The sequence below is a fragment of the Muscardinus avellanarius genome, assembly GCF_963383645.1.
Source record: "Muscardinus avellanarius genome assembly, chromosome: 10".
NCBI classification, from domain to species: Eukaryota; Metazoa; Chordata; class Mammalia; order Rodentia; family Gliridae; genus Muscardinus; species Muscardinus avellanarius.
This window is the reverse complement of record NC_137796.1, coordinates 39,496,221-39,506,309: the sequence shown is the minus strand read 5'-3', so window position 1 is coordinate 39,506,309 and position 10,089 is coordinate 39,496,221.

The following is a 10,089-nucleotide window of genomic DNA, read 5'->3' as shown; positions in this document are numbered from 1 at the left end:
GCCAGATGCTTAGTTCTAAGTGAGAACACAGCTCAATACACCTTGGAAGAACAAACCAGCAGCAATAGACAGCTGCACCCACTCTCACTAGGGTCCAGTATTAACAGGGCATCCAGCCTGCACTCTTGGAATAGGCAGAGCTCTGGCAGTAAGTGTGGCCACCCAGGAACCAGCATTCATTTGCCCAGGGCACATCTTGGGACCACACCTGGCTAGCCCAGCTGGAATTTCCAGAGACACAAGAAAATCCATCGGGCCACAAAATCTGCTCAGGACCTCAGGGGGAAGTGCCAATTACACTTTAGTCACTCTCCACCCCTGCTGTAGGGAAGCACAGGCTGGAGGCGAGGGTGGTGAGTGCAGATGTGCTGACCACAGGTTAGAATTTCGCAGAATCTGTGAACTGTACAGAATCAAATAACAGTGAAACCAGACACCCGGACACATAAACCTAAAGCAGCTAAAGGAGAAAAAGGTGTCCAAACACCCAGAGTGACTTAAGAAGATAAAAATAGAGTACAAAGAAAACTAAGAGACATTGGACGGTATCCTGAAAGCTACCAAGCAATCAGATACACACATATTATATGGACCTGACCCCATATGCGTAAATAAGTAGGACTGTTTGTTTTACTTTTAATGTGGATGTTATGTTTTCTTTTGCTTTTAAAGTGCTTTTGTTTTAGTATGGTTATTGCTGTTTTCTTTTTTTTTCGTTTTCTTTCTTCTTTTAATCCAAACTTCTCTTACTTTAACTTGTTGTTTTATATATATATATACATTGGATAGTTTGCCTTATTTCTTTATTTCACACGGCTGCTAGTTCCTTTTATTTTATTCCTCTTCCTTTTTCCTCTTTCTTCCCTTTTCCTTCCTTTTCTTTCATTCTCCTCCTTTGATTGGTTTACCTTCCTTTTTCTTGGATTACATAATAGTCTTGGTATCTTGAGCGGATTCTTTTTTTTTTTTTTTTTTTTTATGTCTGCCTGCTCCTACCAGCATCCCTATTTACAAACCTTCCCACACTAACCTACATACATTTCTCCCCCAAAACTTTTCCCCATAATATACCTCATGGTTTAAAACTCAAAGTATTTTTTATATCCATAACTACTCTACTAACAACAAGAGTCCTAGTAGTTAACTCTCTCTCATTCATAGCAAGTTATTACTTTATCATACTTAAAGTCCTTCTCAACCTAACATATCCTCCACCTAATCTGACTCCTTTACCCATCACCCCAGCTCCTCCCACATCACCCACTTTCAACACTGGAAAGGCTCTGCTGACTGGCCGATACTCCTAAACTCCTAATATTAAGATTTGACTAAACACATTACTCACGAACGATGGGTAGAAATCAGAAAAACAGGACAGAGAACACTATAAATATGAGAACCAGGAGTTATGAAGAGACAGCAGAAATCACGAATACTGACCTACTAGAAATGCAAGAAGGGGAGTTCAGAATCTTGTTGTTCAATATGATGAAAGGTTTTAAAACAAGTATAGAGGAGGTTAAAGGTGAAATAGAAACACTAAAAAAGAATCAGAAAGAGGTCTGGAATGAAATGAAAGAGGCAATAAGTGAAATGAAGACAGCAATAGAAAGAAACTCTGGAAGATTAGATGAAATGGAAAACAGAATATCAATATTAGAAGACAGTACATCCCAAACCGAAAACACAGTCAGCGATATACAGAAATCTTTACAGCAACAAAACCTAAACATCCAGCAATTATGGGATAATATGAAGCGCCCTAATTTACGGATAATAGGCATTGAGGAAGGGATAGAGGTACAGACCAAGGGCATATGTAATATCTTCAAGGAAATAATCTCAGAGAATTTTCCAAATATGGAAAGAGACTTGAATCTTCAAGTACAGGAGGCATACAGAACTCCACTGAGACAGGACCAAAGAAAAACCACTCCACGCCACATAATAACCAAATTGACCAGCATAGAGGCCAAGGAAGGAATCTTAAAAGCAGTAAGAACAAAAGGACAGGTGACATATAGAGGCAAAACAATAAGAATCACCCCAGACTATACAACCCAGGTCAGGAATGCTAGGAGAGACTGGTATGACGTGATTCAGACCCTGGAAGAACATAACTTCCAGCCCAAATTAATCTACCCAGCAAAACTACTATTCAAGATCAATGGGGAAGTCAAAGTCTTTCAGGATAAACAGAATCTCAAAAAATTCATGAATTCAAAGCCAACACTAGAGAAAATTCTTAAAGAAATAAATCATAAGGAAGAAAAAAGAAGCAGACTCCAGAATCAGAGAAGCGAGGAAGTTAATAAGTGGGCCATTTAAGTAAAGAAGAAAGATCACAACACCCAAGAGTAGACAGAACACAAAATGGCAGAAAACAAAAAGCATATTTCAATAATATCACTTAATGTCAAAGGACTTAACTCACCAATCAAAAGACATAGACTGGCAATGTGGATTAGGAAACATAATCCAAACATATGCTGTCTGCAAGAAACTCACCTCACAGCCAAAGACATTCACAGGTTGAAGGTGAAAGGATGGAAAAAGATATACCATGCCACCAGTGACCGAAAAAGAGCAGGGGTAGCAACCCTGATATCCAACAAAACAGACTTTAAAATAAAACACATCAAAAGAGACAAATCAGGGCACTTCCTTTTATTAAAAGGAACAATACACCAAGAAGATATAATGATAGTAAATATTTATGCCCCAAATGTGGGTGCAACCACATTCGTAAAACAAACCCTTCTGGACATAAGATCCCAAGTAGACCCAAATACAATAATTCTGGGAGACTTTAATACGCCTCTCACACCACTGGATCGATCTTCGAGGCAAAAGATGAGTAAAGATGCTCTAGAACTAAAGGAAACCATAAACCAAATGGACCTAATAGACGTTTTCAGAGTATTTCAACCAGGAACTACAGAATACACTTTCTTCTCAGCAGCCCATGGAACCTTCTCCAAAATAGATCACATCCTGGGACACAAAGAAAATACCAGCAAATTCAAAAAATGTAATATAATCCCATGCATCTTTTCAGACCACAATGGAATAAAAGTAGAAATCAACAACAGGAAACTCGAAAGAAAGTATTCAAATTCATGGAGAATGAATGATACACTACTAAATGACGAATGGGTAAGAGCAGAAATTAGGGAAGAAATAAAGAAATTTATGGAAACAAACGAAAACAGAGACACAACCCACCAAAACCTATGGGACACCATGAAGGCAGTACTAAGAGGAAAGTTTATCGCATTGAGTGCCCACATAAAAAGGATGGAGAACCACCAAGTAAAGAACCTAATGAAACAACTCAAGGATCTAGAAATTCTGCAACAATCCATTCCCAAAGCCAGCAGAAGACGAGAAATCATCAAAATTAGAGCAGAAATAAATGAAATAGAGAACAAAAAAACAATTCAAAGAATCAATAAAACAAAAAGTTGGTTCTTTGAAAAGATTAATAGAATTGATAAACCCCTGGCCAACCTAACCAAAAGAAAAAGAGAATCAACTCAAATTACCAAAATTAGAAATGAAAAAGGAGATATCACCACTGATAGTGAAGAAATTCAAAACATTATCAGAAACTACTTTAAAAATTTATACTCCAATAGATTTGAAAACCTGGATGAAATTGACAGATTTCTAAACACAGTTAACCTTCCTACACTCAACCAAGAGGACATAGCAAGCCTAAACCAACCAATAACAACCAAAGAAATAGAAACGGCAATAAAAATTCTTCCACCAAAGAAAAGCCCAGGCCCAGATGGGTTCCCAGCTGAATTCTACAAAACCTTCAGTGAACAACTAATACCAATACTTCATAACACGTTCCGGGAAATTGAAAGAGATGGAACTCTTCCAAATTCCTTCTATGAGGCCAGTATCACATTAATCCCCAAACCAAATAAAGATACCTCAAGAAAGGAAAACTACAGACCAATATCCTTAATGAACATAGATGCAAAAATTCTAAACAAAATACTAGCTATACGCATTCAAAACTATATCAAGAGAATAATTCATCACGACCAAGTCGGTTTCATCCCAGAAAAACAAGGCTGGTTCAACATACGCAAATCAATACATGTTATTCACCACATAAATAGAACCAAGAACAAAAACCACATCATCATAGCAATAGATGCTGAAAAAGCATTCGACAAAATCCAACACCCATTTATGTTAAAAACACTGCAAAAAATTGGGATAGAAGGAAAGTACTTCAACATCATCAAGGCAATATACTGCAAACCCAAAGCCAACATTATATTGAATGGGGAAAAACTGCAAGAATTTCCGCTACAGTCAGGAACAAGACAAGGATGCCCACTTTCACCTCTCCTTTTCAATATAGTCCTTGAGACTCTTGCTGCAGCAATCAGACAAGAGAAGGAAATCAAAGGAATCCACATAGGAAGAGAGGAAGTGAAATTATCCTTATTCGCAGATGACATGATCCTTTACCTGGAAGACCCAAAGAACTCAACCAAAAGACTTCTGGAGCTGATCGACAAATTCGGCAAAGTCGCAGGTTACAAAATCAACCTAAAGAAATCAGTGGCCTTTCTTTATGCCAACAACGAATCCACAATGAAGGAAACAAAAACAACAATTCCATTCACTATAACCTCAAAACCAATAAAATACCTAGGAATAAACCTAACCCAAGATGTAAAAGACCTCTACAACAAAAACTATAAAACATTAAAAAAAGAAATAGAAGAAGACCTTGGAAGATGGAAAGATCTCCCGTGCTCATGGATAGGCAGAATAAATATCATCAAAATGGCCATTCTGCCAAAACTGATCTATAGGTTCAATGCAATTCCCATTAAAATACCAGTGACATTCTTCAGAGACCTAGAAAAATCAATCATGAACTTCATATGGAGAAAGAAAAGACCTAGAATAGCCAAAGCAATTCTCAATAACAAGAAACACGCAGGAGGCATTACAATCCCAGACTTCAAACTATACTATAGAGCAATAGTAGTAAAAACAGCATGGTACTGGCACAAAAACAGATATACTGACCAGTGGATTAGAATAGAAGATACAGAAACAAACCCACACATCTTTAGTCAATTAATCTTTGACAAAGGGGCCAAACACATACGCTGGAGAAAAGACAGCCTTTTCAACAAGTGGTGCTGGGAGAACTGGCTAGCCATTTGTAAAAAGATGAAGCTAAACCCCTATATCTCACCTAACACAGGAATCAACTCAAGATGGATCAAAGACTTAGAAATTAGACCTGAGACGGTGAAGTTAGTAGAGGAGAACATAGGTTCAACACTACAACATATTGGCACAGGCAGTAACTTTCTCAACAAAACCTCCAAAGCTCAGGAAATTAAAGCAAGAATAAACAAGTGGGATAACATTAAACTAAAAAGTTTCTTCTCATCAAAGGAAACTATCAATAACCTAAAGAGGAAGCCTACAGAATGGGAAAGGATCTTTACCAGCCACCATTCTGATAGGGGGCTAATATCCAGAGTATACAAAGAGCTCAAAAGGCTCTACACCAACAAAACAAACAACCCAATCAAGAAATGGGCAAATGAACTAAATAGACACTTCACAAAAGAAGAGATACAAAGGGCTAATAGATACATGAAAAGATGTTCTTCATCACTGGCCATCAGGGAGATGCAAATCAAAACTACACTGAGATTCCATCTAACCCCAGTGAGAGTAGCAAGCATAAAGAAATCAAACAACAACAAATGCTGGCGAGGATGTGGGGAAAGAGGAACTCTTTTACACTGTTGGTGGGAGTGCAAACTAGTTCAGCCACTATGGAGATCTGTGTGGAGATTCCTAAGAAAGGTGGGAATAGATCCACCATATGATCCAGCTATACCACTCCTGGGTATCTTTCCAAAAGGGTTGAATTCAGAGAAATACAGCAACATATGCATACCTATGTTCATAGCAGCACAATTTGTAATAGCCAAAATATGGATCCAACCCAGATCACCATCAACAGATGAATGGATAGCAAAACTGTGGGAAATACACACAATGGAATTCTATTCAGCCATAAAGAAGAACAAAATTTTATCATTTGCAAGAAGATGGAAAGCCCTGGAAAGCATCATGTTAAGTGAGATCAGCCAAGCACAGAAGGAGAAGATACACATGTTTCCTCTAATATGCCCAAACTAGAAAACACAAAGGATACCAGTAGGACCCCAGATATTAGAGGGGAAATACTAGCTAAGTTTTAATGGAAAGATAGGAGAGGAGAAAGGCCGATCTTGATTAAGGAGCATCTTCACCTGAACATGTGTAAAATTATGAATAAGACATGGTTAACCTGGCCAACCATTGGTGGGGGGGGGGGAGAAAATGGGGGCGGGGGGAGAGGGCACCAAATATAGTGTAAATGTATACTATTTATGTTCAATAAAAAATTGTTAAAAAAAAAAAAAAAAAAAAAAAAAAAAAAAAAAAAAAAAAAAAAAAATCTTAAGAGTAACATTAGCAAATTTAACTAAAGTTTGACCTTGGGGGCTGTATGGAGTCTCAGTAACATGAAAAATATTTTATTTAATAATGAGTTGTTTAAATGCTTTGGAAGTAAAAGCAGGTCCATTGTCTGTTTTTATCTGGAGAGGCACTCTCATAACTGCAAAAGTATTTATTAATGCAAATTTTGCTGCCTTAGAAGTTTTTATTTAGTAGGTACTTCCCATATGATAGAAAAATAAGTATCTATAATTACCAGAGGTAGAGAGTAAAGGGGTAAAGAAATATGAGTAAAGTCTACCTACCAGAGATCATTAGGTTTTAGACCCCTATGGTTAACACCCACAGATTGTTTGGTTAAATGAAATGGCCAGGACACCAGACAATTCCATGTGATTTGCTTGGCCTGAGAAAAGAGGATTTTATATGATACATGTAACCTATTGGCATTAGCATGAAAAACATACATTCTCTTGAAGTGAAGAAAAAACTGTCCCCAAGAGAGCGTCAGCTTTCACCCTTGTGTTAATGGGCCAGGGAGATTGGAATGTGATCTGATATAGGTAATGTAAAAGGACACAGACTAACTTCTGATTAAACACTGAAGCCTGAAAAAAAGTTGTGTGATAGGCACAGGGCCATCAGGAATATATGCAGTCTCTACACCAGGGAACAAGTTAACTACATAAGCTGAATCAGATACTACATTTAAAGTACAAGAACATCTTTCGCAATTAAATCGAACAATTCATTTTTCTGGGTAGATTGGCAAGGGGTTGGGATTTGTAATTTTAAATCCAGACTATAAATAGCAGCCTTTTGTTGTTTAGTATCAACAATATAACAAGTAGGAGCTTTAGGATAGGTTGTGAAACAACAATAGAATTAATAATCCAGTCACATCTAATAAGAAAATTCCATAATTTTCCCTGAGGATAGTGAAAAGTAATAGCACCAACAAAATTAACTAAAGCAATTTGTAGTGAAGTATAAAGGTTAAGAAGATTATTAAAAGTTTCCTTATTAAATGGTATAGTGATAAATTTAATATAATATTTAAAGAGAGAAATAATACTGAGACTTCCGGGAAGATGGCGACCAAGAAAAGCGGGGCTTAAGAGCCCCGCTAACAATTAATCTCCATTACCAAAATCAGCGCCTTTCATAGCCAGAAAACACAATCACCAGATAAACAAAAAAATCACCAGGCCCCAGAGAGAAAGCGGACTGAGAACAGAGCTCAGAGCCACAGAGGAGACACACCGGCCTCACACCCGAGGACGTGGCAGCAGCGCCATACTGCCGGCGGCAGCGGCGAATTCACCGGACGGCTACAGCAAGCCGAGGTGAGCCGAGGCGGAACAGCCAGGCGGGATCTTTCGGCGCAGGAAGCATCTAAAGCTCCCAGTGGCTGAGCTCAGCACACGCTGCAGGAACTCAGAGTGGAACTCAAAACCAGAGAAGAAAAAATATGCCAGGCTCATGGCTGAGGGCGTGGCAGCAGCGCCATATTGCCACCGGCGGCAGCAGCAGTGAATTCACCAAGTCCAGTACAGCTGCATCTGCGTACTCAAGAACAGTGAGTCAAATTGCAGGCCACAGAGGAGAAGACCCAGTACTGTACTCCCTGGGACTTGACCCAGTGGGGGAGGGGCGGTGGCAGAGATATCACACCATAGGAGAACGTGCAACCTGGCACCCCCCATAGTCTAAAGCAGCCTCTATTGACTCCCTGGGTCGGAGACTCTGTGATACAACCCAGTAAAGGAGTAGTGGGGTCAGAGATACTACAGACTCGAGATCCAGAGCACCTTAAGCAAAGTCATAGTGACCCAAGGGAAGAACCCAGAGAAGGCACAAACTTCCAAAATCATGGGAAAGAGGAATAACACTGGAGCAATGAATGCCTACAACCCCACAACATCAGAACCTGATAAAACAGAAAATCAAAAATTTCTAGAAGATCAAATCAGGAAAATAACTGTAGAAATAATAGAGGTGCTTCGAAAAGACCTCAGAGAGAGCCAAAAAGAGATAAAGGATGCAATTAATGAAGTAAAGGCCTCAATTCAAAGTATGAACAACCGATTAGACCACATGGAGAACAGAATCTCGCTCTTAGAAGATCATTCCAAAAATGAACGCATAGTTTCTAATCTAGAAAAAAATATCCGACAGCAGGAATCTGACATCGAAGAAATATGGGCCCATTTTAAGAGAGCTAACCTAAGAATAATTGGAATAGAGGAGGGAAAAGAAAGTGAAACCAAAGGGATCAACAATCTCTTCAAAGAAGTAATAGCAGAAAATTTTCCAAACATAGAGCAAGAGGTTGATACACAGATCCAGGAAACTTATAGAACTCCCTTTAGACAGGATCGGAGAAGAGGATCCCCACGCCACATAATTGTCAAAATGACCAATGTGGAAGCCAAGCAGAGAATCCTAAAGGCAACAAAAAAAAAGGACCAAGTGACATTCAGAGGCAAACCAATTAGAATCACTCCAGACTTCCCAAACCAAGTCATGAGAGCCAGAAGGGCTTGGAGTAACATATTCCAAACTCTGAAAGAAAACAACTTCCAGCCAAAAATTTCCTACCCAGCAAAACTTTCTATCAAATTAGATGGAAAAATAAAAAGCTTCCATGACAAACAGAAACTGAAGGAATTTATGTCTTCAAAACCAGCGCTAGAGAAAATACTCAAAGAGATTAATTATAAAGAAGAAATAGGTAACACACACCAGAACCAGAGAAACAAGATTTTCCATCCAACAGACAACTAAGATTGGTTATCTGTGGAGATTCATTATTTATGTTAGTCTTTTACCTATCTCTAAATTGTGTTGTTTGCCTTTATTGTTGTTAATTTTTAGGATGTCTAGTTGGAATATTAATATACCTTCAGATATAGCATTTGGAAATATTTTATCCCATTCTATTAGTAACTTTTAACTCTGTTTACATTGTCTTTGGATATACAATATTTTTTTATTTTTTAGGGAGTTTGTATACTCTTCTGTTGCCTGTGCCATTGAAATCATATCCAAGAAATCACTGCCAATTTCAATGTTGTGAGGTTTTATGACCCAGATTTTCTTCTAAAAGTTTATAGTCTTAAGATTTATATTTAGGTCTTTTATCTATTTTGAGTTAATATTTGTATATGGGATTTGGTAGGGGTCCAATTTTATTCTTTTCCATGTAAGTATTATTTTTCAACAATATTTAGTTAAAAGATTATTATTTCCCCCACCAAATGTTCGTGGAAACCTTGTCAAAAATAACTTGACAATATAGGGAAGAATTTAGCTCTAGGCTTTTATTTAACTCCAATGGTTTATATATCTGCCTTTAGAACAGTACTACACTGTTTCAATTATTGTAGCTTTATATGGTTTGAAATCAGAAAATATATATCTTCTAGCTTTGTTCTTTTTCAAGATCGTTTTGGGTATCTAGAGTCCATATTCCATATTAGGATAGATTTTTTTCTGAAAAATAAATATATAAATATATGATAGTTCCACCTAAAAAAATAGAAAATATATTCTCTGGTAAGAAAGAAAGCAAAAGGAAATATT